We start from the raw sequence: 24,247 nt of genomic DNA on the forward strand, positions 1-24,247 counted from the left end.
TAAGCTAAGAGTACAAAAGTGTGCTTTGAACATATTAGATTTCATGGAACCTACCACGGATTTCATCATGGTCAGACTTGATAGATATCTGTCAGCCGCGGCTTTGGCGCCTCTTATTGGCATATTGAGACTCCAGAACCTGTCCAATTCTCGCTAGATGTACAACCAGCACACAGGCTTCCAAAGAACATGATAAATAAAAACCAATACCATTTATAAAATACATTTTTGTACCTCACCAAGAACGTGTCACTATGAAGAAGACAAGCTTCTGAGAAGTGCTGTAATTCCATTACATGGGAAAAAAAAATCTCCCCCGAGACCCAAGTTTAAAAGCAGAAAATCGATTTCACAATCTTTTTTTTTTAACCAACAAAAGAGCAATTGAAAAGCAAAATTATAAATCAAGTCACAGTCATATTCACTACAGACGTTTTTTTTTCCCCCCACAAGCTACACACAGATTCCCTCGATAGATGTTCGAACAGACTAATAATGATTCATCCATAAATTGTAAAATTTTATATCAATTTTAAATGGCAGAACATTGAACAAAGTATGTTTGACAGCAGTCTCTTTTCTCAATAGTGTAGCAAAATTCTTTTCAGAAACATTAACTGCCTTGTAAAACATGGAATGGAACAGAAAAGCACTAAGGCCTGAGGCTCTGAGCGAAACCTTTTCACATCTAAATACTCAAGCCAACTCTTACAAACAAAGTACAGCAGACGCTGGCCACCACTGTCAAGGAGTCTATTGCATATCTGAAGCTACACTGTTACTTGGGGTTAAACGACTTGATTTTTTTGTAGTCAACTCTAATTTGATGAAAGTAGAGAGTCGATTAATCGATGACGTTATTGTTCATTTGTCAGCACATAACCTTTTTTGCACCACAGACTGGTTTCACGTGAAGACATATTTCAATGGAACAGCATAAAAACAAACAAAATCAAAGCCTGAAAAGGCGATGGCCTTTTTTAGCCAGACATTTCGCTGCTCCGGAGTGTTATAGTCTGGCATGTGTAGCAGACGGACGAGTCTAAAGTGCTTTGCAAATGGGACAGTTGGAAGACGAGATGCCAAAAACGTGATCAGCGATTAGCTGACGTCAAGCATAAAACATTGATGCAGAGTAGTAAGTCAACTAGTCGACTAATAGGTTCAACCCGTAGTTGCTATTACTCTACTCCTATCCATCCATCCATTTTCTGAGCCGCTTCTCCTCACTAGGGTCGCGGGTGTGCTGGAGCCTATCCCAGCTGTCATCGGGCAGGAGGCAGGTTACACCCTGAACTGGCTGCCAGCCAGGTCGCAGTACTCTACTCCTATTACTGTATTTTTTCTTCAAAGTTTTGTACGTGGGCTAACCACCAAACTCACCCCCTCCCTAATATTTCACCACTGTCAATGCAAGGGTTCCTCGGTTTACGATGGTACAGACATGATGTTTCGGGGTTGCAAACTGTGCGCAATTTGTGCAGCGGCGTAAGAATACGTCGTCACATGCCTCAGTTTTCGCCTCACTTTTTAATTTGTGTTTTACTTTTCAAAGAATGTATTAGAATTATGACTTTACTAATGCGTGAGTGTATGATAAAGATAGAACGTGTTCCAGCTTTTGTACCAATTTGGGTAAAGTCCCATGGAAAAATGGAAAATTGGTCACAGAAAGTACACCTTTTATTTTTACTTTGTTGTGAGTTGTCCAACAGCCTATTTAAGCAGCTAACTAGTAGGGCTTCAATTCATTTACAACTTCTGCTCGTTGCTGCCAAGTAGTAAAATCAACTATGGAAATAGGGCATCCAGTTCTGAGACCAATTCAACCAACACTGTTCCCGTTTGTGTTCTTGGAAATGGAACACAGGCAAACAGAACACATGTAGAGGCACTATGGAGATTCAAAATACACTAGCCAGCCAGCTTATTATGGTGTACGATATTGGAAAAAGATATTGTTATACTAGCTTAAAGCACTACAATGTGTCAGCCAATCAAATGACTTGGGCTTCAGCCCTGCTGGAGTCCTGGAGTCATTTCCTTCCCTCACTCCATGCCCTCACTTCCTGTTTGTGGATCTTAAGTGTGTCTGAGTGGTGGGTTTTACTGAAACACTTGACCAAGGGCAGTCTACTTTAGAGGAAAAGAAATAATGAAATGGGGTTGACTTTATGCCATCGTGTGTGTGCACGTGCATGTGTTGCACAGTGAGTCTCTGCACTATGATTGGAGTGGACAGGAGTGTAGTCGTGGGGAATCACATCTTCATCCATGATGATAGGTGAAAGGAAAGCACTGCAGACATTCACCTTTAATGCACACTTAAGTAGAAAATAGGGCCCCTCACTGCTGGATCCCAGCCAGATATGTCATTCTGCTTTTCAAATGGGACACAATTTACCACATGTGTAGGTCTCAATTGCTGAGGGACCCTCATTCTCGCCAAGTGGAGAACAGCGGTATCTCATGATACTCAATGTCAGGCCCATCACTGGCACCTGAGACTGTGATTTGTGTTACTCAGGAGCGGGTGGTTAAAAGGGTTTGATCGTGGCCGCTTTCACACTCAAGTGAAATCAATCATCAGCTGTGGGACATACAGTTACTCATTGTGACAGCACTAAACCTCCACTGCCAATCAGAGAGAAATGAGGGTTGGTGACCAGGAGTGTACAGGTGTCAGGTTTCTTAGGAATGGCAGCCCTACAGCATGGAAAGTCACAATCTCGCTTTTTTCTTTTTTCCAACTATATGGCTTCAACAAAATCCCATCAGCAGCCATAAACACACATAATATGAACCTCTCTCATTGTGGTACTGGCACTCAGCATTGGAAACCCCCTTAAGTCACACATGGATCACATGACCTCTCTTGACAGAGGAGGACAAGGATCCCAATGGAAGGATGCAAATTCACACACGCTCCATCCAAACCGCCTTTGTCCTTCAGTCATCCAAACAGAACAATGAGGAGGGTCATGCAATCCCCCAAGTGGGATGGTGCATATCCACACAGGCTTGATAAGAGGAAGAAGCAGATGTCATTTGAGACTGTGATGCTGCAAATTGGGTATGAAGTAGACAACTTTTGTTGCCATGCTTCTGCATTTCAGATCTAACAAGTATGCTGTGTCATAGAAACTGCGACTGTGAAATGTAGAAGAGCATATGTCAATTGTTAGTCATTATGAGTCATATTTTTATACTGCTGAACCTGGGATTTTTCTGTATTTTCCAGGTCATTGGTATATATAAACAACCCTGAGTCGTTGAGATTATAACCATACTCCTACTCTTATCAATACTAGTTATCGGTCCAGTAGTTAAACAGTATTCTAATCGGTACTTTTTTTTTTTCTTAGAAAAACACAAAAACAATTATCAGAATTAACAATGCTTTCATTGTTTCATACAGTGATTTAGAGAAAAAGAAAAGTCTTGAACAAATCACTATTATAATGTTAAACATTATATAAACAATTATTTAGTGCATAATTCGTCAGTCGATCCTCAAATGCTGCATAGATGTGGGGTCCACTGAACTCACAGGCATATATTGTTACTCCTCTGCGAAGAACAACTAATACTACTTCATACTGAGAAGCTGAGACCATCTCCATGTATAGCTGTGTCTGTATTATACTTCCCCCAGGTGGCCAAGACGTGCACACCGGAAGGAGCAGCACAATGTCCATTGAGTTGAAGCAAAAAATGCGGCAAACAGTTTCATTTCTTCACATTTGATTTGTCTCAAGGCACCACTGTATTTTAAATAGTATTTCATAAATGAGTGATGACGAATCAAATTATATGATTGCCGGACACTGTGTCACTGTGTGAATCCCCGTGTAAAAGAAGCTACAGTTATTGAGCTGTGATTTAATGTTTGGTGCATAGCACTGGTTTGTTTTCCGCAGTTTCATTGCATTGAAAAACAGAACTCAAGTTGTTGTGTTCCTTCCACCACAGCCAGGAACAATCAGGAAAAGAAAGAACCACAAAGAAAAATCCACATAAACTCTGAAAAGCTTAGTTCGTGGTCATGTTAATCATTCATTACTCCTGAGTGATACTTATTCCTCAGGCCAGCCAGTTAATGTAGATACAAAAGTGTTGACAATAGGTTTAGAAAGGACAGTGCCTCTCCAAATGGTCTTTCATATGCTAATGAAGGGAATGTTTTGGCTTTACAGGGCTGGTTGGAAATGATTTAGAGCATCAATGAAACGCTGGGCCTTTATGTTTGGGCTAGTCGTGGGTGCTCATATATCACCCTGGTCATTCATCAATTAGCATCTCCTAGCCACCTGTCGGACACAACCTAGCACAAAACATTCCTGCCCTTGGGCAGTTGCTATATGACGGTTGTCAGTAGCGGCGCTAGAAAACACACCGACGGATTATATAACCATCCCAAAATATTGTCAAGAGTAGCGAATCTTGCTGATAATTTCTATTAATCTTCACTTCAACAGCAAGTGTTTTTTTTTTTTTAACATGGTTGACCCTGCACGAACAGACAAGACATAGCAGAGGAGAATTGATGCTGATCTTGAAGGGGAATCAATGAGTTGACAAAGAGCTATTCAAATGCTTTCAATACATGTCCCTTCGTTGTTTTAGAAACAAATGTGTATGTGTCCTATTGATGGTTGCTGTGCATCAACAGCGGTGTGGCATTGGGGAAAGGCCGAAGTGGGTACTCGGTCACTAATTTTGGGCTGTTAAAAAAAAAAAAAAAAAAAACATTACTGAATATCGTAGTAGTAGTGGTGGTGGTGAGTTTCAACATAATAGTTTGGGCTCACTTGTACATGAGCTTGAAGTAAGTACAGTGACCTAAAAAAAAAAATAATAATAAAATAAATAAAAAAATGCTCAACTCTGTGTATTATTGAAATGTCACAGTAGCCAAAGACATTAGTGCGATAGAAAATTGACAACTCTCAATTAAATTTGTTCCGTGACTATGCTCGTAACTTAAAACACTCATCAAACCTCAAATCATCTTTCCTCATTGCAATGAATGGAAATGCCATTAATCTGACCCACCCACACCACCCAAAAATGTTGTAAGGTGTTTTTAATAAGAAAATTAGCACAGTATTGTACTTGATAACAACGTACAGTAATAACTTTAAAGAATGAAACTGTTTGTACATCATGATAATTCAATGGGCATTGTGCTGCTTATTAAGATGTGTGAGCCTTGGCCATCAGGGGGCAGCATCATACTACACATAGATAAGATTGATGAAACAGAAGACAGTCTCAATTAAGCTGCAATACTATTAGTCATTTTTCGCAGAGGATAGAATATCTGCCTATTCAGCAACATCGATGCTAGTTTCACTAGCCCGTCAATGCCATTTTGCATTTTGTGTTAGGATTAAGCTAGCGGACTTTTGTAAGACAAAGTTAATGTGCTTCCCTTAAATACACACCGTTTAGTTGTCTTTGCTTCATGTTTAGTTTTAATGTAAACTTCAACTGTGAGTGGCAAAAAAAAATATCTCGAAAAACTCCTAAATCGGGTCAATTGTAAGTCGAGGTACCACTGTATTAATGTGGAAAATTACACAAGTATGTAAAAGGTAAGTATAAAATGTGGAAAAAAATAAAAGTTGTGTATTGATGTTCCACCAGGCTTTATGATCTCAGCGCCTGGAGCCTCCCGAGACAGTGTGTGATGGGAGCAAAGGCAAATAAAACATTTCTCAAAGACTTGAGGAATTTTAACTGCTGCCTGGCCAAGCCCCACAGATCACCATTTTTGGAGATTTGTATGCAAATTTTAACTTTCATGCAAAGCCCCTCCCTGGCACCAGCCAATCTCTTTCACAACCTCGCTTCTTTGACAATACCTCAAATCGCACCGTCGCCCCATGATACCCGCCTACTAAAGCCCTGCACGCGTTTTTGTTATTTTAAAATAATATAAAAACGTAGTTGAAGAGATAAGTGGCACAAAAATAAAGGCCTAATCCATCAAACCACAATGTAGGGACAGGGACAAAGTAGATTTGTCAAGGCTTCATTTAGCAGTATTCTTTCATTATTAAAGTAGCACTCTTCATGCAGCTTAGCAGTAAAATGGCTCCATCAGTCTCCAATGGGACATTAAAGTTGAGAAGAGGAAGGGAAAAGAAAGAGCTTGGTTGGAATGCATCCAGGAAACATGACATTGTGATGGTGAAAACAACATTCATACCTGGGATGCACTCGTCAACTCAATAGAGTTGCCCTTGAAAATGACTTTCACTGTCTACTTGTTAAAGTTCTGTCCTCGGGAATTATGAGTAATCTGGCCTTGGCAACGGAACTGCCAGGAGTGGAATTTTGGCTCTTGTTCTTTCATCATTGAATTTCTGTCAGTTCCTACTAAGACAACAGAACATCATCAGGTGGATTTGCAAATAAATAAATAACTACATAAACCAGCCTGTAATGATTGGCCTTAGGACCACAGGATCACACGTTTAAGTCCCCTGCACAATAAGAAATATGTATGATGGGCCCGTTTAGAAGACAGTCAGTCTCGTCAATTTGCTTTTTCAGTAGATGTATCCTTGGGCAAGGCATCAAATGGGCAAGATGCCATCTTGCCACCTTGCATTCTCACGTCTTTTATGGAAGACAATATCAAGGAATTTGGTATAATAAATAAAATATGAAAATGTTGATTGATTGTCATATGGTAAAAGTACACATTGAAAAGAATCAATATTTTACCCATGAATTAGCTTCATTCATATTGTGAGTCATGGTTGTCTTAGCATTAGGAGCACATGAGCGATTACAACAAACCCCGTGTTTGTACACTCGAAGGTAGTTTTCAGAGCCGTCGACTCTGCGATATTAATTAGAAGTAGACAAGCAGACATTTGTGCTGCTAATGTTCACACATGACAATTTTGTGATATAAACCAGGGATGATAATAACCTAACCAATTAATTGATCATAGAAAATTCTGACAATAGTATGAAATTGTTAATTAATTGTGTCTTGAAGAAGTTGAAGCATAATTGAGTGCCTGAACACTTGTTTCAGTCTCGAACGGTAGGTGGTCTGATAAAGACTAACATTAAGTCAGCGAAGAGCGTTCAGAGAGATTCTCACAGGCTCCGATTACAATCTTACACACGGATGGGAAGCTAATAAGGAGGTTCTAGCAAGGAGAACGTCCACGGTTGATCCCTTTAATCAAAAACCTGCTTCGTGGCTTTAATGTCACTTCCAGTACACAAGGCTGCTGCTGCACCCTACAATCTTAAAAGTGGAAAAATCAAAACTGCCTTCATACCTACGTGTCACCTGCTGAGTCAATTATGTGTGCAGAGTGCTGAAAAATATCTGAAGCTCTGTTGCTACATTGCACTATGTTTGCAAGTTGTGCCTAAGAGGCTGAAGTCTAGAGGCCTGTTGCTCACTAAACTGGACAGCAGGGGTGAAAATGTGCGTGACCAAAACTATTATGGTTATCAGTATTATCATGATATTGCTAAAACAAATGATAAAACTTAACCTGTTCAGCATGAGTTCTGCTTCTCAGGTGCGCTGGAGCCTATCTCAGCTGATTAGAGACAGAGGACCATTAACACACTCATATCGTCGCTGAGCTGGAACTGAACCCCTGCTACCTACACCAAAGTCAGGTGAGTGCACCACTACATCACCAGTGACTACAGGACAATTACCTGAATTAATTTTACATCTGCAGTCTTATGAAAACTAAAATCCACACACACTTCTCCCCGAGGTGCAAAAAAAATCTCACCGACATCTGGGCTGTCTTCTCATTCTTATTGGCTGTTGGGAGTCCTCCTCTTCTCTTCTTTGTGCTTGACAGCTTGCGTCTTCTTTCTCCATTCATTGCCTGTCATGGCACACACCGGGTGGGAGAAGCCGAAAACAACTAATCTCAGAGTAGCGATAATTAAACTGAAATCGAAGTTTCTTTCCATAGTTTATCGGAAAACCGTACATCGTTTCATCCCTACTTGACAGCAGATTTCTTTTTTTTTTTATGCATTACTGCTAAGATTCTATTTACAAAGAATGAATTCCAGAGGCTACGTGGAAGATAATCTCACACTTTACTGCAGACAAGGAAAGTGCATAGTTGTGGAGTCTGGACAAAATATTGCTTGAGCAAGATAAAGGCTATCCACGGGGTGCTGCTAGAAGACAGCAGGAAGGAGGGAGGTGATGGGTGACCAGGAAAAGGCTTGACCTTTGGGGCCAATAGGTGATTAGTAACATTTATCATACCTACAAAAACTGCTAAATGAGCAGCCAGACAGCTTCTCTCTGAAGAACTCAGCCACATTTCAGTGTCAAAGTAGAAAAGGAGACTACCACTGGCAACCAGATGCCCGGTGTTTATGACACAGACAAATATTGGAATCCCTAAGTGGAAAAATATGTCTTGCTGGCTGGCACACAGCAGCAGCGGCAAAACGTTACATCATTTACACGATTTAATGAGCACAGCCTGGGTTGGATCACAGGTTTAAATAGCCAGCAGTGCCAACATAAAGCCATGTATTTCATGTGTCATGAGTGAGGCTTAGGTACTTGGTTTCATTCAAAAGGAAAACAATGGTTGGAGGATGAAGGGACTTTGGTTGTGGTTAAAGGGGAGGCTTATGCCTAATGAAAGCCAGGCAAGGTATCTGAACACAGGCGAGCCACAGAGCCACGGCTCAGTCACACTCATATTCACATGGAGGAAACGAAAAAGAGGCAATTGAGAGCAGGAACCAGATTTGGCTCAAAGTTATCAGAGTCACTCCACCCCCGCACCCTCAGGGGGGGGGCCTGGCAGTGGCCCGTTAAAGTCACCAGACAAGTGGACAGAGTTCTTGGGCTCAGTGCCAAACAAGAATGAGAAAATGCTGCTGGCATGGGACACAAATAGCAAACGCTTACGCAACAAGCATCCTTCAATTGATTTCATAATTAAAACAAACACAGACTTACTGTGGCCAATTAAATACAATAACTTGTGTTATGCTACTGGACATCATTAGAAAAATGTAATAAATTGGATCTGATCTTTCACTGCCATTTCCCACACTCTAATGTAAACAAAACTCTACGACACAAATACAAGATTAAGAGCACCAGTCTCTTCTCTAAATAAGCCAGCAGAATGATTTGGTGGAATACTGAAATGATTAATTGAATAATTTGAATAATTCAGTGACAAAAAAGTCAAGGCAAAATCTCTCCCTCGAAGTTTCGCAGTGATCATTTTTCCAACTGGACTAATGTTGCTGCAGACTCACGCCACCGCACATCTACGACCACTGAAACAAGGTATCGTTGTTAGCTAATTTAATTTAGCCTACCGCGGGGAGTTAGAACATATTGTAATGCCCCCCCAAGTGCTCAAGGATAGATACAGCCACTGGCACACTTTCAATCACTTGATTGAACACATGGTAACGACTGCCGCCCAGGCACTCAAAACTCAAATTGGCAAACGGTTAAGCCGTTTACAGCCAGACGCTAACCTGAGCTCACAACAGCCAACTCTACACTCTCATTTACTGACTTCAGGTCACTCACAAAGCCAACTCCCACTTTTGAAAGCCACACACGCATAAAGTCACAGATTTTATAGTGTGGAATGTGAGCAGGACACCCCAGGTGGACCACATCAATACCTGGCACCTCACATTTTGTAAACAATGCAAAACGAATTTTTATCCGATTACTTGATTAAGCAATGGGCTAATCAGTAGAATTATTGTGTGTAAAATATTCGATAGCTGCAGCCATAGTTACATTCTCAAATATTCAGACTCAAGATAGGCAAATTGACAATTAATCAATTAATAGATCGATTGTGTAGAACTAATTGTTGAGTAATCATCTTTTAAAACAGATGAGGCAAAAAGGGGTGCACTATTTGGCTGCAACCAGCGTAGGTGCTGTTGAATCAGTTAAACCAGTGTGTTGTCTGAGGAAGAACAACATGGCATCAGTTCTGGCAAGTCAAACTACATTCATGCAGACTTCCAATATGACTCAACTCAGCCGGAGGAGTTGTGTCATTGCTCTGGTCAATACAACATTGGCTGAGATACTCTCCCATTCAATAAAACATTAATCATAATAATAATTAATTGATTACTTCCTCCATTGTTGATCCCTACTTCAGACAGGAGGCTAAGCAGAAAAATGTATCCAGTATATTCAGATAATGTATTATCCTAAAAAAAAATAATAATAACTAAGGTGAGGAAAAATGGGAATGGCTGAATGCAGGTCAAATCACCCTGGAGCAAGGAGCCCGCCTGGAACAGTGTCAACACATTTCATACATGTAAGGTCTGGAAACAACACACTTGGGGCACCCGCCTTCATTTAGACAAAAATGCACCTCGACATGAAGAAATAAAACCATTTTCAAGCGCCCTCTTGCTACCAGGCGGCCTCCTGTAATATGCCCGGTCAATGGACTGTGGGTCTATTCAACTGCAGACATGCCTCAGCACAGCTATAAATAATATAGGCCAGCTCGCATGAAACCCTAATCACCATTGTGCTGTCACCCAGCAGACAGGACCGCTTGTTTAATTTACTGCAACACATCTGTCTCAGTTCTGCCCAATTTAATTCCACCATTTCAATGAGCAACTTCTCAAGCTATTGATCAATATCTCTTTTTGCCAATGCCATGAATCAACAAAGTGCAATTTTCATACATCTTACTCTGTGCCAGTGTGTGTATGTACTAATGGGTTTGTACTAGACTGGTGTCATGCAGCGAAAACGAGATGTGAAAACAACAAAGGCAAGGCTGCGAAGAAGCCATCAACACTCAATAGCCACACCTCATTATCGGTCATATTCCACGCACTTCATTACATTACAATACCATTAGCATCCTGACATTTGCATACTGCAGTCACTCCTTTACGGCCGCCGCTGATCGTAAATGGCAGCCATATGTTGCACGTTATTCGCAGTACCAAAAATTATTACGGCAATACACAAAGAGCAGAAAAAAGGGAACTTATGTTGAACTAACAAACCAATGGCGGAATGCACAGGTGTTAATTTTAAATGATAGTCTGTCTACAGGCTGTGTACATAGCCTAGACATACATGTCCAGAGTATGTGAAGGTAAGTACCTCCACACAAATGCCTCAAGAATTCATTGGAGCACTTCATAGAATACACTGATGCACACAGAAACAAGTAGCACACCAGCGATCATTTCACCAAATTGTATGAGGAGGTAATTCAGACTTCCCATCCACTTCTCCAGCTGCAAGCAGAGAAATCCAGCCATCCAAAAGGCTCTTCAGTCCAACATGACAGTGATAAGGCCTGATGGCTCATCACCGAGTCTGGCTGCACAATGACGACAGCCCACACAGACAAAATAAGTGGCTCACTAGCTTTATAGTCTTGACGATCATGAGCCAAGGCAGCAGTGCAGTACAGACGAATACTGCGAGCCGTGCCACCGAGGACATGCTAGCTGCCGCAGCTAGCGCAGAATCATCTTTGTCCAGGACCATTATCTCCCCCTGCCGCTGTGCTCACTCGGAGCCGATAAATGTGGCGCGCAACTTGAGCTAATGTTCAAGCAGCTGCAAATGCACCAGCTGGATAATACACATTCAACTGCCACATACTCCCACCTAGGAGGCACAATAGAGAGGATTTGTTCCACAGAAATCAGTGTTTGGATGCTTTGGGTTGTGTAGTTATTTGGAACTGCCCATAGAACGGATGTAATGTTGTTGCACGGTCTTATACAAGCTTTAAAAAGATGAAGGATATCTTAATGCAGACAATAACTGGCACCATCCAGTGTAAGAATATTTTCCTTTGCAATTCCTCTTTAATAAGTGGCCCCAGTCTCAAATTTCATTGTATATTATAAATTCATGGGTCCTGTTCTCTTTCTGGTTTCCCAAAATCAGATCATATCATTACTATATCTAACTATAAGTCAAAGGCATTTGACTGAATTTTCTTTTGCCATGTAGAAAATAAATTGTCAATTCCTTGTTCCTTCTTTAATATTATTAATGGGATGAGAAAATGTCTGAATGTCTGAATTCAGAGTTGTGCCATAGCAGAGGTCTGTGCATCAACTTCCTATAGCAGTGGTGTCACTTTGTGTTCTTTGTTAAGCCACAAACAAGCTGCGACTGAATGAACAGCACCTATGTTGGTTGCAGCCAAGTACTGTACTGCACTCCATTTTTGCCTCAATCCTGTATATGCCCGAACTACTTCCACATTTGGCAAAACGTGTCTAAGCACTTCCTCACGGTTCAGGTGAATAGCTAAGAGGGTCATGACACAGCAACTATAGAGACTTTTAACATTTATAATATAATTTTTTAGGTGTTTTTTTTTAGGTTTTTAAGATGTCACCACAAAGCCACCAAAGATTACAATATTCAATGTTTAGGCTTCATTCGTGTTTACATATATCATATCATATTTGTACAACTAAATCATGTACATGTATTTAACCTTTGCCCGAAGACACCAGCCATAAAGAAAACCAAATTTTAGAAAGTTCGGCTTCAAACAATAATGTAATCAAACCATGCTACATGCTCGCTAGCGTAGCATACACAGGAAGTCAACTATCCCATTTTCCGGGTTTGGTCACGTGACATTCCGCATTTAGTGGATTGCTTATTGCTCCATAACAATATAACAGCAATTCATTTGAGCAATTCTGCTGATCTATGTGCTGTAATTGCAAGATGGTGGTGGCTAGCTTGAAAAAAATTAAATAAAAAAATCGCCAATGTGGCTCACTAATCATCTTCCCAGAAAAATAAATATACACACAGGCCATTATTTTTGCATTTATGAGGTTGCAGAGCAGCCTCAATATGAAGGGCTGGTTCTCATGCCACAGAGATAATATTAGTGTCTTCAGGAATCTCCACAGTCAGGCAGGCCAGACAGAAATGACTGCGACTGGATTCTAGAATGCCCGATGGGCTTGCAAAGAGAACCAGCCAGAATATCGCTCACTCAGAGTTGTGCATGTGCTCTGTCGACGCAAATGATACCATTGTTTTATGGGTCGGAAGTGGAAGGAGATTAAGAAACAACAAGAGTTCTTTTAGTGGAAATTGTTACAATAACGTTGGGGGAGAGTTTTTTTGTCATCACACAGCGATAAACACTGTGACATTGGTCTTCAACTGCCAAATGGTCGACTTTGAAAAGAAATAACGTCAAGCGAGATACGAGTGACCCGAGTTTTTCGAGATACTAGCCATCATTCAGCCGACTTTTTTGCTTTGACTGGCAAGCAAAATTTAAGAGACAACCACGGTATGGTGGATCTGGACTCTAAGTCAACTCGGTTCACAACAAGCAGCAACAATTCTTCCCAAAAACTTTCTACCACTTGACACTTAATGTCAAAAGTGAAACATAAACCAATGAGAATTATGTGTACTTAAAACAACCACAAAGCATTGCCTTGAGAGAGATGCTAACCAAAAATGCAAAACGCCATAGACGGGTTAACTAATACCATCATTATCCTCTGCTACACTAAGGTAACTACAGTTTACTGAGAAGCTGTGACCCCAGATGACCATGGCGCACACACCAGAACTAGCAACACAAAGTCCACTGAATTGATGCAAAGTGTGGGAAAACATTCTCTCCATGCTATTTAATTGTCATTACTATATGTTTTTATAAAGAATCATAGAGTACTATTTTTGTTATTAGAAAACACATCACAAAAATTCAGTTTTTTAGGGGTGGGAGGTACTGGAATGGATTAATGGCATTTCAATTCATTTCAATGGAGAAAGATGATTTGAAATCTGAAGTGTTTGGGGCAAATTAAACTCGTATCTCAAGGAGCTAGTATAATGTGTAGATTTTCACGAGATGATCCGTTCCTCTGACAGAAAAGCAATGCAACAACTCAACGCAAATAAATGTGTCAATGATTTCAAGGTCGGCCAAAGCAATTTATGCCATGAAACGCAGTCCCAATCAATAAAAGGATAATGTGTTATATGGGTCTTTATCGCAACCTCATTAGGGAAAAGAAGAAAAAAAAAAAAGACAAAATGTGGCCTGATTCTTGAGGCAAATTAATATAGTGAAGAACCTAAAATATCACCACCAACGATCCATTCTGGGACACTTCATCATGAGACATGGAATGGAGACATTAGAGATGGAAACGGAGCATTATTAAAGGCTGAAATGTATTGATGAGCTTTGACTCTTTATCTGGCACCTTCTATCGCACCAAAGAGGCTTCTAATTTGTGCATGCAAGCTGTTTCGAGCTGTAAATATGCTTTACGGTTTGATAAAGTTATTCTGAATTGGAGAGGAGATAACAGAAATGTGTTGTAATTTACAATGGGCTGTTTGCACGTAATGTCCCGCATTGCCCAACCATGGCTCGGTCTTTTATGGTTTTGGAAGAATTGTTATTCTGCACATGGTGTTTGCAGGACTTGCCCGAAATAACCATCACAGACGGACACTACATCCGTCGTCTTTGTAAATCCTACTCCAAAGCACAGAGAAGCAAATTAAAGGGCTTTAAGATGTATGCCTCTTCTTATATACACAGCTATAAATGTAAGTCAATATTCTCTCAACTATTTAGTTATTTAAGATAAGTTACCAATATCTTACTAAACAATTCCGATTAATGACAGAATGAATATGGATGTGGTAAACTATTAGTTATTATTATTATTAGTTAGTTAGTGTGAACATTTCCAGTTATTTAAACAGAAAATATTTTTGCGCCACCCCAGCAACCTACGAGCTACGGCTAGCTAGCTAACGCGGCTAAACACGATGGGGAGCCGCAAAGGTTTAGTTTTGCGTTCAGTGTCAACGCAGAATAAGTCGCCAATCCTCCCGTCCATGATGTTTCGGTTTTCGGCCTTGGTTTCCTCATTTTCAGTTTTCGGGGAAGAATTTTCATTTCAGTGCAACGCTAATTCAAATCATAAATTACTGTGCACTTCTATCCCCATCCAACCAATGTGTACATTCATATACCTCCAACATGGTTGGGTAACTGCCCAAACTGTGACATCAGTGCAAACATCATTGCTGCTTTGCGCACAGTAACAAAACTGACCATTGAGAAATTGTCTGTTCAGTAATTTGACAGTATTTATTGTCATATCTTCATAACATTAGAAATTGGATATTGCCTACTAACAGTGATTCATTTGCTAAAATGCACAATTCAAGTCAGAACCACAGGAACACTCTTGGGAAACGCAGTTATAGAATAAAATAAATAAAATAATCATGAGAAACCTGGTTAGTTTCTTCTAAAAATAACCAAAGGATGCGTGATACTGAGCTGATCCCATGCTTAACATCAATCAAAATAATAAGGCATTCCTTGGAAAGACACAACGTTCTTTCAGCGTGTGCTGAGATAACCCCCGCTGGCCTCGGACCACTTTGCAAGCTGTCCTCTGAAGACTTTAGGTGAATATCAAGCGTAAATTGAGGTGAGGTGCCCTGCCGCTTTAAGGCCGGGATGAAACCATGTTATTCTACCAGCCTGACCTAATTGCACTCTCCCTCTGCTGACACGAACACTGGGAGCAGTGCACTCTGACACAAAGATTATTTAATACCATCAAAGCCATAAAAAGAGGAACAGAAGGGAGAGTTAAAAGGGAGGAGCGTTAACCCTCGCGTGTTTGGCCGGGACGTGCAGGCCAGTGAGGCATGTGGATCGTGTTGCCGGCAAAAAAATTAATAAAAATAAAAAATACAAAAAGAAGAGAATCAGTATGCACGAGTCGGCCTGCCTAAGCGCCGCCGGCCAACATGAGTGGAGCGCTCACATCTCAACATCACAGACTCGACTCCCCATCCAAAAAAAAAAAAAAAAAAAAAAATCCCACTCGGCTGCAGCTACATTCTCTTGGTATCAGCTCCCGCCCTTCTTCCCTCTCGCTTTTCCCACACTCACCCCAGTCCCTGAGGCACTGACGACGTCATTGGACACCACAGCCAAACCACTGTAATATAGCAATTTATTTCTACTTACTCCAACAAAGTCGGCCCTGCTTCATTTTCAAGCGAAGCTGCCTTATTAGTGTGAGGCCACACTGCTCAGTTCCATTCAACAATGTACGATGCCATTACAAGCTGTGCCGTAAACTTATTAGTTATCTTTCAGTGTTACTTTACCAAAGCAGTGGGATTCCATGATGTTTTATGCCTTGTTTACATTACATGGCACATACATGGCTCTACTTGCTATTGTCACTTTTCCATTGGCGTTGAATACACAGTAAATAGAAATGTAAAACAAGTGTTGCTCTTACTTAGTTTTTTGACTACACAGTCCACACTACTCCTTTTTCTTTTCCCTTTTTTGTGCTGATCTCGGTAAAAAGTGTCTACTTACCACAGACGAATTCTTCTGTAAAGAGTTCGAACGTAAAAATGGACATCTCCATTTTTTGTGAATTTAGTCAAATTAGTTTTTCAGCTATTCAATTTGATTTACAGTATGACAAGTAAATATAAATTAGGCAATTAAGAGGCTAATTTAGAAAGTCTAACTTTTCTTGAAAAAGTCTTTCAAAGAGGTATTTGATGCAATTTCATCTCAAAACCAGACAACTCCAAGAAAAGTCCAAAATTTTCACGACTACAAAATTGCAATGAAATGTAGTATTTCGCTTTGTGAAAAAAAATAACAGGTGAGTATACTGGAACTGCAGTCTCTTATTAAAGTAACACTTAACCTAAAATTAACCCTTAATCCTAACCTGACTTAATCTTCTTTGCTGCTACCCTCAAGATCCTGTCGACCCAACTGATTGCGACAAACACCGGCGAACGCTTCCTTGTAGAATCTGCAGACTTGATCACGAACAACTATTTCACTGATGAGTTTCATGACATCATCTCTCTTGGACTGTTTCACGCAATTATCCATAGGCAATACAGTTAAAAGTTACCATATTTTACTCTCCCTTTCAGGCACAAATGACGCTATATTAGCAGCGAGTTAAAAAAAAAAATATTAACAGGTGCAGACATGTTAGAAGACGTAAGTGACAAGTGACGGGTTCATATGACATGATTGGCTTCAATGGCGATGACGCGAGCTGCAGTAAGGCACTGATCATTCATTTTTGCAGGATTAGGAAACTAACATTGAATGACGCCGTGATAGGCAGTCTGCTAGTAGGGGTGGCTCTATTTTTGTCTAAATAGCACTTGTCACCTTTTGCGCTCAAACTAGTCATTTACTTCTATGGATTCTCTTCCATTGTTGTATGTTAAGAGTGCCTTAAGGCTTCTTCATCCTCGCGCGGACGGCGACCGCCATAACGTCACTGCGGCTGTCCCTTGCGTAGTTTGCCTTTATACTCGAGCGCAACCAACACGTGCTGTTTTGAAAGTGTGCTGCAGTTCTCCTCCAAGTCGGGGATGTCGCTGTTATTGGATAGGACACCGCAAGGTGGAGTTTCCTCTGCCATTTCCGGTAGTCGTTTTTACTTTCCTTTCAGTAACAAGGAACAAACCAACAACAACGGCAACCGCGACAGAACAAATGGAACGAGATGACCAGACGATACGTTTAATTATGCTGCAAAATCGATCGAGAAGGCGGCGATTGTAGATGGTATGTAGAACCAAGGGGCACGCTGGTACGTCATCATAGCATGTGACTAAAACAGACCAATCACGAGGGATGACAATTTTTGTCGGGTGCGCGGCAAGCTACGCAGAGGTGCTGCGTGGGGCAATTCCTCGGTCACGTGATGCACTGCGGGCGTTGTCGGCCGCGCAACCGCGGGAGTATAAAGGGGCCTTTGCTCACACGTTCAAAGCAGTGTGACATTCGCTGTTTCCCAAACTACTCCTTTTATATTACTGTAACTTACTCTCAACACCGATGATGAAACTAAGACGTTCTTTGAGTGCGCACAAAGCAGTTTTGCTGATTTGTTTAACTCCTCTTAAAAGCCAAGATCGGCAAATTAGAAACATGTGCACATCAAAAGAATCCTCGCAAGCTCATATTGTTTTGCATTTTTAAAGATAGGGAGCAGTGAGGCTTTCACTGAAAACAAAGAGCTACCAAAATAGCACATTTTGACAGTGTGGGGGTAGGCCTGGGTGGAGATGTTTACCATTAAACAAGCTCTCGGTGACATCTCTGTAGGGAGCATGTCTCACCTGTCAGTGCTTGGTCTGTTTGAGCTGCATCGCCAAAGCTTTGGGCTTGTCAAAAGCAGGCGAGTGGGTTGCTGTGGTGAGCAGACGTGTCGACCACTGCGGGCCAAATTAAACCAAACCACCTGTCACTGTGAGAGGGAGAGAGAGAAGAAAAAAAAGAGAGGGCTTTTCCACAACGGGCTCCATCCAAACTTTGCCGCCAGTTTAAAAACGGTGTCAGTGAATGCTTCCTGTTTTACACTAACAAGATCAAGCTGCAGAACAAAGTCATGAAATATCATTACCTTTCATCAGTGAGATTTGTGCCAAGCAAGATGAGGACAAGAAACAAAAACAGCAAAAAAAGAAGTGACATCAGAGAGTTACTGACACACTGCTGCGATTTTAGGAGCGTGAAGCACTGTCGGGCAGTGGAGAGAGACATGGCAAGGCAGCAGGAAGACATGAGCAGGCACTTCGAGTGTGACACAGACGCCGCCCTGATGACACATTTAGTCCAATGTGATAACCAAGGCAGGCGAGGCTTGGAGCGTGCGGAGACCAACTACTTCATGTTAATGCATGTCAGAGAGACCCAGAAGAATTAAGTCCATTTATTTCCAGAATAAAGTTACCACAAAAACTGCCAAAATTGCCCCACAGTTTGAGACCAGCAGTCGGCATCTCTTTTTAGAGACCTATCAAATATTCAGTGGGCAATATCATTAAATATTTGTTAGAAACACTTCTGTTTGATGGTCCGATAAACCCCAAAAAGAAGTCTTACAAACACTGATCATGAATACAAACCTTTGCACAATTAGGTCAATTTGTACATGAATTGTTGCTGTCGGATAAAATCCTCGCATCTCCAAAATCAGTGCTTTCAGGAAATAAAAGATTTGTTAAACAACGCCATCTTGCTTGAGTTATTAAATACCACATCGTTGACGTTATTATACCTTATATTGCTATTGAATATCATTGTGCACCAAAAATCCTTTAACACTTCACAAACGCAAACGACTGTGGTTATATCATCTTCCCAAACTCTCTCAAAAGTATGCAATATATAAAACGAAGAGCTGAAGGAGACAAATTCCTTGTGTTTTTTGGACATACTTGGCAAATAAAGATGATTCTGATTCTGATTCAGCAGTTTAATAAACTGAAAACCGAAATGAATCTGCATGCACTTACTTTCCTAGCTGACCAGTTCCAAACTGCACTGAAGAATTACAGCGATCAATTTTTAACAAAACAGGCATACTGAAATCAAAACAAAACATCCAGACTTTCAATCTTGAGGCGACTTAATTCCACACAGCTCCCACAGAGTGAAGGAAGAGGTGGACTTTTACAACACTTCGCAACATTTTTGCCTTCAAGAGAGCCAATAGATTTGTTCTCAAGCCGTTTTCAAAACGTTAAATTGGTTAATATGCATCGTAGACGACGTGCGGACAGACCAATAACAGCAATTTGTGAAAAAAAATGCGAAATTAACCATCTTTGAACAGACAACAGCGGTGATACACATGATGGCGTTGATGCCAAAATGATTTCATTGTTTTTGGTAAACTTAAGTGTAACTTGACTGATGATCCACAATATTGCTCCTAATGTTACAACTACAAACATTGCCACTTTTTTTTTATTACAACTTTAAGTATAAAATGATGTAAGAAAAAAATTTGAATATTACATCTTTATTCTCATCAAATTGCAATTCTTTAACTTTATTCTTGTAAATGGAGAACTAAAAAAAATAAAATAAAATACAAAAAATATTTTCACATGATTTGTTTAGTTTTTCATGATAATTTTATGGCTTCATTCTTACAAAATGAAAACTTTTTTATCATGATGTTGTCGCAAAACTTGTTTTTCTAAAATTGCAACTTTCCATGAAAATTATGACTTTTCTTTACCTGTCACCCAAACACTAAATATTACAATACAAGATATACATATACTCATACTACAGAGTAAACAAAACACCTTTTTTCCAACATGCATAATTTTTTGTATCCTCCTGTTTCCATTCATATAATAAAGAGATTTATACTTTTTATGACACGTGTTGTGTTTTCACTAGATAGGTCAACAATATTGAGCCTAATGAGGACACATCACTCTAAAAATGGATGGATGGAGGTAGACAATATTCCTTTACTGTAACCCCAATGCCTTCACAGTTCCGTTCATGGCACAACATGTAACTACGAATGACACCCAAGAGGAAAGATGACAGAGTGAGAAAACCCTTGAAGACACTAAACTTGCCAAGCTATCACCAGCTGCCAACCACATCTTGTCTGAATGTTGCTCAGGCTGTAAGAGGAAAAGGGGGTAGTGGGGTGCATGTTTGCAAAGAGGAAGTGAGCTGAGGTGTCATTTAGTATGTAGTATGAACATTGCAATTCAATAATTCAAACGTCACATGCATAAACAGTCTGAGGTGAAGCGTGTAAACGCAACAGAAGAGGTCGTTACACCCTTAAATGGAGTTTAATAAAATCCCCACAGACTATAATCTACACTTTTTACAAGACAGAATTTTACAAGATAACACTGCGGGCATGAGATGCTGCGGGGGTATGTGCCGCAAAGACTAAAAACAATGCTGACATTTAATTTACCACAACGCTGACACATTGGCAGGGTAAATCCAGGGTGTTAACAAATTGCCTGTAATTGGGATTTAGAGTAGAGTTACTGATGGAATAGTGGTTTACTCGCCGGACTTTTGTGCGGTTCAATTCTCACTCAGTGATCGTGTGTAGTGCAAGTATGAATGGTTGTCTGTAAGGACACACTAATACTGTACGTCTGTAATCGCACTCGTAAAAAGCTCTGATACCACTTTACCAGCCTGTCATATATGATAATATTCTGTCCTCCCTGAGCGTGCGTTGAACAGCTCTTCAAAAAGAGTCATCTTGTGCTTGCTTCAAGTAGTTTATTGACACTCCCAGTTGAAGTTTACATTAAAAATAACAGAATAAAGAGAATTACACATTGTATAAATAAGAAAAAACATAGCTTCATCTTGCACAAGTCCACTAGCTTAATGCTAACACATAATGCGATACACTGTGGACAGGCAAATAGCATCGATGTCACAGTACAGTGGAACCTCGATAAAACAGACCCCGATATAACAGATATCGGAGACAACAGACTGTCGGGACTTAACGTGTCCAAAATTAGTTTCCATTCGTCACTCAAAATGCCATTGACAAAGTCTGTTAGTTCCACAATTGGCCGCTGTTATTTACTGGCGCTGTGGCGCAATGCAGGCAGAGAATGAGACTGACGTATTTCCGGGGCACAGATATACAATATTACTAGAGCCAAATCCAAAAGATGTGCCTCCCGTGCCTACGTGGTGGCCATGTGACCATGGTATATCTATTGTCTATTGTACATAGAGCAGAGCGAGAGAGCGGCATGGCTGCGGCATTAACTTTGGAGTCTCAAACATGCTATTTTTGGTACAGTAACAGGTACCGTTACCCTTTAGCAACGGATTTGGAACTAGGAAGCACACGAATTCCTCGCGGTTCATGAAAGCGACTCACCTGTGATGAGTACAGTATGTCAACAATGTCACCACGACAAAGCACACCAGCGTGGTAAGTTTGGATAAAATGTGAAACTTTCAAACTTTTTCAAGCTTTTCTTTTAAATTTGTTTACAATAACTCTGAACTGTACTGGGCGTTTTAGGCCATGAAAAAAACCTACAAAACAACATTTTTGTACTATACAGTAATATGGGTGCATATGGCCTCCAAAAAAAAAACCGCTTCAATATAACAAACAATCAGCTATATCGGACGACCACCCGCCCATATTACTCCGTTCCATCAAAGTTCCATTGTATAAACTTTTAAATACCGAACATTTGAACACAAATGGCAGAGCAACATATCTGGAAAAACGATATAAAAAATAATTACAGGCATATATTCTTTCAACTCTGTGAAAAATTAGTTACTGTATATTACTACAGTTTGGACGTTGTTTGTGTCTTTTCATCAAATCTTTGTAGGACTATTCTTAGTGTAAGAAGTGTTATATTTAAGTGAAATTCATACCTCATTCAATAACAAGTTGTGTTTTTGAACAGTATGTGATTGCTCAACAAGTGTCATATTTGAGTGAAACTTATTCCATGTTTGTGTTTCTGCTCAGTATTTGATTAAATTAAAACTGACTTTTTACAGTTACAAGGCATAACGGAATTATCACGTATCAGTATTCAGTATCTGCGAGTACTGAAATGTAAGCACTCGTACTGAGCTTGAAAAACGTGGTATTGGTGCGTCCCTAGTTGTGCCCTGTGATTGACTGACCAGTCAAGGGTGTTGTCTGCCTCTCACTCCAGCTCCCTGTGAACCTGAACAGGACAAGTAGTATAGAAAATGATCGATTGGTGGGATTTAGTTTGTTGTGGCTCACCACTTCTGGCCCACCGTGCTGCCCGTATTGAATTGTTGTTAATATCCCAATTCCATCAAAGAATATTATGAGATACATATTGTTTTGCCTATGTATCCAGACTTTAGGGACACTGTAGCAAAACAACTGCCAACTCTTCAGGTGTGTAGAAGCCCCTCAAGCACAGCCATTGACCGGTGTCCAATTCGTGTCCCAAAACGTATATATATTGTATATTATATTCCAGCGCTCTGGGCCACATAGACAAGCGCTTGTTGAGACAAATGTTATGTGAATCGGCTTTTAAAAAAATTAATAAATAAATTTTAAAAAAGATTTTATAACATTTTGTCACCACCAAGTTGAAGACAACGATCAGCGCACGAATACTGTACACACACACACACACACACACACACACACACACACACACACACACACACACACACATTGGCGTCCTCTCGTTGCGTTAGCTTTCCATGCTATCGACGCCAGTCACGCAACACAATTATGCGTCAATAGAAGTCTAATTGTCCGTGAGTTTAACACTTTAAACACAAAGTCAGCCGGTGAATGTAGTTTTTTTTTGTTATGTTTTGTTTTCGTTTTTTTATAAATACATTATGATTATTTTTTTAAACTCGTGAAATCACCGAGTGTCAGTCCGCCAGTTGATCTAGGTCCCCAGTAATGCCCGCGTGTTGTCAAGTGTTGACAAGCTGTCAGAGTAAAGTACTACCTGGGACCTGTTGGCTCCTCCTCGTCCCGGTCCCTTCCGCGGCTGCTCGGTGGAAGTTCAGTCACGCAGCTTTGCCCCACCCCCCGCTCGTCTCCTTCAAACTTTCCCGGCCGGGGCTCTTATCCTCCCGAGCGGCTCGGTTCGGTCCTCGGGCGTAAGACTGATGTGAGCCAGGCAAGCTCCCCCGGTCGATAACCGCCGCGCGTTTAGGGACGAGTGGCGGCGAGCCGCGTTTGCAGAGCAGGCGAGTTTGGAGCGGCACTCTGGTTGGCAACCATCGGAGACTCTCTCCGGTGCAGAAAGCCAACCCCGGCGTTGAGCCCGCCCCTTTCCTCTCATGAGGGCCAGTGGTGCACAGTGGACGTCCTGCTCCTCTTTGCTCGTCTCCAGATGTGCACTGGGCTCTGCACGGATAATAGTAATAATAAACCTCATTTTTCCATTCGCATATAAAAGGCATTTTTTTCCCACAATATTAAAGAGTGCCCGGGTGTCTCCATAAAATGCCTGTGTATGCTTTTGGTCAAAATTCCCCAAGGCGTAAAAATTTTAGACAATTTTAAATGGCATATTTCTTGTAATGGTGAAATTAGTTTGTTTTAGGGGCGGAGCTGTTTCATCCAGTGTGCCAGGCCTCATCCCGCCCCACATTTTGCTCGACCAATGGCGAGCCCGTCTTTTGTTAGAACATCAGCCAATGGGGCTGTATCGCAATCTCACCGTGCTTGGTACTCTTGCTTCCTCTCGCATTAAAAAACATGCATTTAAAGTCCGCCCCGCACCAAGCGATGCGGCCCAAAATTTAAACCGCTGTTGCACAGTGTTGCAAAGTCGCATAAGTAACATAAACCAATCGAATTGCACATGCAA

At 40.8% G+C, this 24,247-nt stretch overlaps 1 protein-coding gene across 3 annotated transcripts in view; it reads right to left on the bottom strand.

Moving 5' to 3' along the window:
- raraa (retinoic acid receptor, alpha a) overlaps positions 1-23,735 on the bottom strand; it is a 172,919-nt gene extending 149,184 nt beyond the window's left edge. Inside the window, exons 1-2 of one of the 3 annotated variants that reach the window (XM_061755522.1) lie at positions 23,378-23,735; positions 18,215-18,342 (exon numbers count right to left, since the gene is read on the bottom strand). The gene's annotated coding sequence lies outside the window, so the exon portion shown is untranslated. Of the gene's footprint in view, positions 1-7,781; positions 7,802-18,214; positions 18,343-23,377 lie in introns of those variants that run through there. The other 2 variants (XM_061755520.1, XM_061755523.1) reach the window with 2 other exon arrangements.
- Between the last annotated feature and the right edge of the window lie 512 nt (positions 23,736-24,247).

Source organism: Phyllopteryx taeniolatus, chromosome 19 (assembly GCF_024500385.1).
Source record: "Phyllopteryx taeniolatus isolate TA_2022b chromosome 19, UOR_Ptae_1.2, whole genome shotgun sequence".
NCBI lineage: Eukaryota > Metazoa > Chordata > Actinopteri > Syngnathiformes > Syngnathidae > Phyllopteryx > Phyllopteryx taeniolatus.